Source organism: Theropithecus gelada, chromosome 1, assembly GCF_003255815.1.
Source record: "Theropithecus gelada isolate Dixy chromosome 1, Tgel_1.0, whole genome shotgun sequence".
Taxonomy (NCBI): Eukaryota; Metazoa; Chordata; class Mammalia; order Primates; family Cercopithecidae; genus Theropithecus; species Theropithecus gelada.
Window position 1 is genome coordinate 176,705,415 of NC_037668.1, and position 6,450 is coordinate 176,711,864.

The following is a 6,450-nucleotide window of genomic DNA, read 5'->3' on the forward strand; positions in this document are numbered from 1 at the left end:
CACTGAAGGTCAGGCACAGTCTGTCAGCATAGGAGCTATGATGCAAGTCCCTGGGATGCACCGTGGTTGGGCATTTAAGGCTGCACTGCAAGCAGGCATGTCTAAGCTGTGATCCTGGGAGAGGTCAACAGACAGAAGTGCACTCAAGTCAGACTGGGCCGGTCTCATGAGCAAGATCATCCCGTAATGTTCAGTCCCAGCAGTTCTCCTAAGGCTAGAGTCATTTAAAGGAGAATTGTGAGCTTTGGGGAATGGGTGTCCTTGGCCATGTTCCCCTCCAGATGTTCTTGCATCAAACCATATGGGCTCCACATAGGTTGAAGTTCTGCTCCCATCTCCTCTATAAGCAGCCACCTCTATTAGAAAGATAAGCAATCACAATGGTTTTAGTGAGTATGAGGTGAGTACATGTGGAAAGAATTGGTCAAATTGAAGATTTTTTTTTTTCTTTTTCTGAGACAGAGTCTCGATCTGTTGTCCAGACCAAAGTGCAGTGGCACATCTTGGCTCACGGTAACCTCTGTCTTCTAGGTTCAATTGATTCTCCCGCCTCAGCTTCTAGAGTGGCTGGGACTACTAGCAAGTGTCACAGTGCCTGGTTAATTTAATATTTTTAGTAGAGACAGAGTTTCGCCATAGTGGCCAGGCTGGTCTTGAACTCCAGGCCTCAACAGATCCTCCTGTCTCAGCCTCCCTAAGTGCTGCGATTACAGGCATGAGCCACCTTTCCTAGCCTCCAAAAATATATTTTGAAGGTAGAAATGGCAGATATTCCCTGGAAATCTGTTCTTGAACACTGTATGTTATTTTCCTAAAATTTAGTTCATAGTTATAAACATAGTTAAAGAAAGAGCTATGGTAGTAGGAAGTATTGGTAAATCTTTGGAAAGGCAAGAGAGAAAAAGTGCTAATGGGATCAAACTTATGCTTCAAATGCAAAAGTTTTTCATTAACTTTAATAATTTTAATAGCTGCTGAACACATTTAAGATTTTTACATTAGAGTTATTTATTGAAGAGAAACTTGCCTAAGGAAAGGAGTTCCTGTCCTACTTCAAGGGAAATAATATTAAAAGAGGGCAAGAAGTAGAAGTTAGTAGAGATAGGGATAGAGATAGAGGCAGAGAGAGGAGAACAATTTTATGAGATTGCACTAATGCATTAAAATTTGATAAATTGAAAATACATAATAATAATTACACTAAAAATCATTCTTGCTACGCTATACTTCTGATGATTCACTATATTCTTGTAAAAGATATAAACTCAAATATTTGCATTTGAATTTTTAGGAGATGATTATGTTATTGAGGCTGCAGGCAATATGCTTTTATGATGAATATGATACTAAGCTATTAACATATGAGAAATAGAATTCATTTGAAATAACTACAATTAAAACCTTGTTCAAATCTTTCTCTTAACCTACATTGTAGAGATATCGACACTTATGCTATTTTTGGTTAGTCTTTCTAATAAAAGGTGACACTTTGGCCAAATGTCATCTCTTCAAAAAAAAAATATATATATATATATATATATTTATTAACTGGGAGGATTGAATCCTACAGGTGTCTCTTTAGCACATATGGTATTGAAGAAAAAAATTGCAAACACACCTGCAAGTTTGTCTCCGATGTCTCATCTAAAACAAATCTCTTTTTAAAAATGTATTATTTCTGTGTGTGTGTGTCTGTGTGTGTGTAAAGTTCATTCTGCTGAATGTGTATTGATCTTTTCAAGAGAAATATGAAGTGCCTTAGTGTACTTTCTCTTGCTATAACATGATACTAGAGTATGGGTAATTTATAATAAAATAAATTTATTTCTCATAGTCCTAGAGCCTGGAAAGTCCAAAGTTAAAGATTCTGCATCAGTGGAGGCCATCTTGCTGGGTTATAACATGGTGATGGGTATTATATGGTCAGAGGGTTAGAAGAGAGAAAGCCAAAATGACTTTTTAGCAGACCCACTCTGGAGATAGTTAACTCACTCCCTCAATAACCCATTAATTCATTATTTCATAATTAATGAACAGATTAGTACATTCATGAGGATAGAGCTTTTATAAACTAATACTTCTTACAGATCTAACATGAATTTTGGAGGGGAAACTCAAATTACAGCAGTTAGTAGGAAAAGAAAAAGACAAAGGGCTAATTATAATCATATGATCACACAAATTTAAAAATGGCTGGCTAAGGAGACCATCAGTCTATTTCCATCATCTTTTATGTTGGTATTATAACCTTATAAAGCATATTACATTAGATAAATTATTAGAAGAATAGTAATTATGTGATTTCATCATGGTAGTTTTCTAAAGAAAGCAATATTTAAATAATCTTATTGATGAATTATAAAATATCTTAGCAATTTCACAGCCAACTTATTTTAAAATGATACAAAATAATTTGTTTGTCATCTAATTCTGACTTGCTAAATGACCAAGAAAAATTTGAGGTTTTCAAGATTTACTTTTATTACTACGTCTTGAAGTATGCGATAAACAGTGTTTCTTGTATTCCAATTCCAGAATTTTTGAATAAATATCTTAAGTGGGTCACAGAAACACATAGGTTAACAATATCTAGACAATTTTGTTGCAGGTGGTTCTTGGGATACAATTTAGAAAAAACATTTCATTTTTGGATGCATTCACAATAGACAAAAATCATATGTGTACTATTTTTCTTAATGTTCTGTTGACATGAATGACATGTTTTCTAATATCCTTAGAGGACAAAAAATATGTATACATGTTTTCTTTTTTTTGCTCTGCATAAATATCAACAATTTAAATTAGGAAAAGCATTTTGTACCGCAGAAAGTCATTGCTGTTTATACTTGTAAGCAACAAATGATCACTTCAAGAATGTAATGGACTATGACTAAGTTGTACTTTCTGAGTACAAAACTAGTACTGGTAACTCTATCTTGAAAGGAATGTCAAATCAATTTATTAATATGCTTTTTACTTTTATACTTTTAAATTTGATTTCAAGAGAAAACTTAAAGACATCTTATACTGATTTTATATTACAGTGATATTATATGGTAATTTCAGGTAATAATTTATTAAATTTTTTGAAGTAGATTTCAGATAATCAAATAACTACATAGCTCATAATATTTAAATTAAGAAAATACCCTTAAGTTGATATTTGTAATGAATGAAACTCTATGACTTCCTAAATCTACTAAATGATTGAGCCATCAATATAGAACTGTTGGAAAAATATGTGAATTCATCAACTGTTCTTCTTTCATGACCTTAGTAATTAATCATTTGAACTTTATTCATAGCATATATGAAATATAGGAAAAGAATGAATTACACAATGGAGATAATTTATATTTTGCCACGTACCACGCACAAGTGACTATTTGTCCCCACTTACACAATTAAAATTTTATTTTAGTTTTAATTAACACTAATATAGTGACTTGAAAAAAGCGAGTATTTAGTGTCAATACTGATTTATATTTTATTAAGAACTTTATTGAAATCTTCCAAAGGTTAGTTTTAAGTTAAATTCCAAAAATAAAGTCAAATGCATATATATGTTTTTGATATTGAGATACCACTACTAAAGTTAGTTCTGTGTGCACACAAGCACGCACATCTCTTAGAATCATGGTACAATTAAGCTATTGGAAGTCTTGATATTGTAGATTCACTTCTAACCAAGATGATCCATTGCAGGATTCTCTAGATTATATGTCTACTAAAATTGGCTAAAATCAATAGAACAGAAAGATGAATTGTCCACTTCTTATTTATACTCAATTGCTGAAAGTCATACATTGAAAATGTTTCTTATTGTTAATAGAACATTTACAAATAGTGTATCGAATATTTTTCATGTAATTTTTTAGGGAAATGGAATCTGGAGACAGAATGTTGTCTCAATCCTTGCTCTGACACACAGCTGCATAAATTCTGAATCTACCTTTCCTTCTTGTGTCTAAATTTTCTCATATAAAATGAGCATTATATTAGAATATGTTTCAGGGGGGGTGTTTTGTTATTTGTTATGAAGATTCAATGTAGAACCTTCTGTGTAGAAAATATATAGAACAGGTCCTGGCATATCATTAGCTCTATCTATCTATCTATCTATCTATCTATCTATCTATCTATCTATCTTTCTTTCTATCTATCTATCTATCTATCTATCTATCTATCTATCTATCTATCTATCTATCTATCTATACTATGTATGTATATATGGATACACACACATAGAGACTATATATATATATAAAGTAATACGTGCATTATGTATATGTGTGTGTGTATGTGTGTGTGTATATATGCTCTTCGTATCTTTATTCTTTTACATTATTTGTTTTGTTTATATTGCTTCCCCGGCATTGTCCTATGCATCAGGGAAACATAAATGAGTAAGATATAGTTTCTCTCTAAGAATCTCAGACAAATAGAAGTTCCTAGTCTATTCCATAATTACAATTGACCCTTGAGAGACACAAGTTTGAACTGTGTGGGACTGTTTATATGTGAATTTTTTTTCTGCCTATGTCATCCCTAAGATAGTGAGACCAACTCCTCTTCTTTATTCTCCTCTTCAGTTGTCTCAATGAGAAGACAGTAAGACTTAAGAACTTTGTAATAATCTATTTCCAATTAATTAATAGTAAATGTATTTTCTCTTCCTCATGATTTTCTTAATAACATATTTTCTTTACCTTATTGTAAGAATACACAATGTAATACATATAAAAGTATGTATTGTGTTAATTGACTATTTATGTTATTGGTAAGACTTCAAGTCAACAATAGGCTATTAATAGTTAAGATTGGGTGGACTCAAAAGGCTTATGTACATTTTTGACTGTTCAGGGAAGGAGAAGGGAAGTACCTCTAACCCTCACAGTTTTCAAGGGTCAGCTAGAAAAATACTCCGTTAATTGGAGATGATGGAGGTGAAAAGAGGTAAAATGGAATAAAGTCTCAAAATTAGTCTCCTATAGGTTTTAGGATTCATTTGTCAACTTTCTATTTCTATCCAAGCTTCCAAATACCACTCATATTTGAGGACTGTTCTCCATTATGTGTTGTATTATTGGAACACCGTTCTTCATTTTCCACATATAGACTAAATCACAAAGCATTCCCTTTACAATGACCCAAGATAAGGTATATTCAAGTAGCCTGGGCTTGAACTACAGAGTAGAGAGCCTTGAACTTTACATTTGAAATGGGTTATATTAAAATGCAGAACTAGTTACCACTTTGGTTTTTTTTTAATACCTGAAAATGGGATATCAGCAGTGGTGTCTAGAGGAATCTGCATTCTACTCTAGAGATGGGAATGTTTTGATCAATCTGGGGATACTTAAAGATTGAGTTTTGGGACAACAAGTATCTGAATTGTAAGTTTGATTCCATTAGTCTTACAAATTTACAAATTATAGGATCTGTCATAACTGTGTAGTAGATAACTGTATACTATCTTGCTTCACATACTCAGAGTCAAGTTTCAGTTCTTGTAACCAAGAATTATGTGTGACACAAAATATAATCTCCGGTTGCAGATGTAAATTGCGTTCCTCATGTATTAGCCTATAGTGTAGATAATTCTTCTCTAGGAAAATGCATTTAGGAGTAGGTTTCAATCCAATAATTTTTCTGAAGTACAGATTCTGAGAAAAAAAAAATCTTATGTTAGAAAATATGAATTTCTCCTATTATTTTATGTTTTTTGTTAATTTCTAAAGATGTGGGGAAATTGGAGAGGAGCTAGAAAGTGGAACTAATGAAGATTATAAACAATTTCATTTGCTAATTTTAAAGTTTATCGAGGGTTGTCTAAGGTCACTAACATATCAGGACTTGACTGTTCCGTGGATGCTCCTCAATGACTCCTAGAATTTTAGTTATCTAGCAGTATTGAAAATTAACTTCCGGAGCTATTCTGTTTTGATTCAGGGGTAATTTTGTCCCAAGTTTAGCTTCAAATATATTTTTACTTTAGCTCTCTTTCCCCATTTCTTGCTTCTTTCTAATCTTCACATTCTCCTTATCTTCCTTAAGTAGGAAATTTAATTTTGACCAAAATGTGACACAGTTTCCAAATTGCCATGTGCTGCTGCTTTTAAAGTGGCTCCTCAACTAGAAATTAAAAATAATAAAGTTCTATCTCTCATATCTATGCGAAGTTTCTAGGATATTTTACATTAGCCAAGTTATGGGAATGTGAAAACAAACATGCATATAAAATCCCATCTCATAAGTAAAGCACTGGAAACCAGAGCCAGTAGCTTACCAGAGTAAAAGTGAATGAAACACAGTGTGTTAAGCTTTGAGATGAAAATCTATTATTCAACTCTAGCTTTGATAAACTTTTATCAGAAGAATAAGTAACTATAATTTCCATTTTAAAAAGGTGCTCATTTTCAAAAGAATTAAATTATTTTAATATTTTTA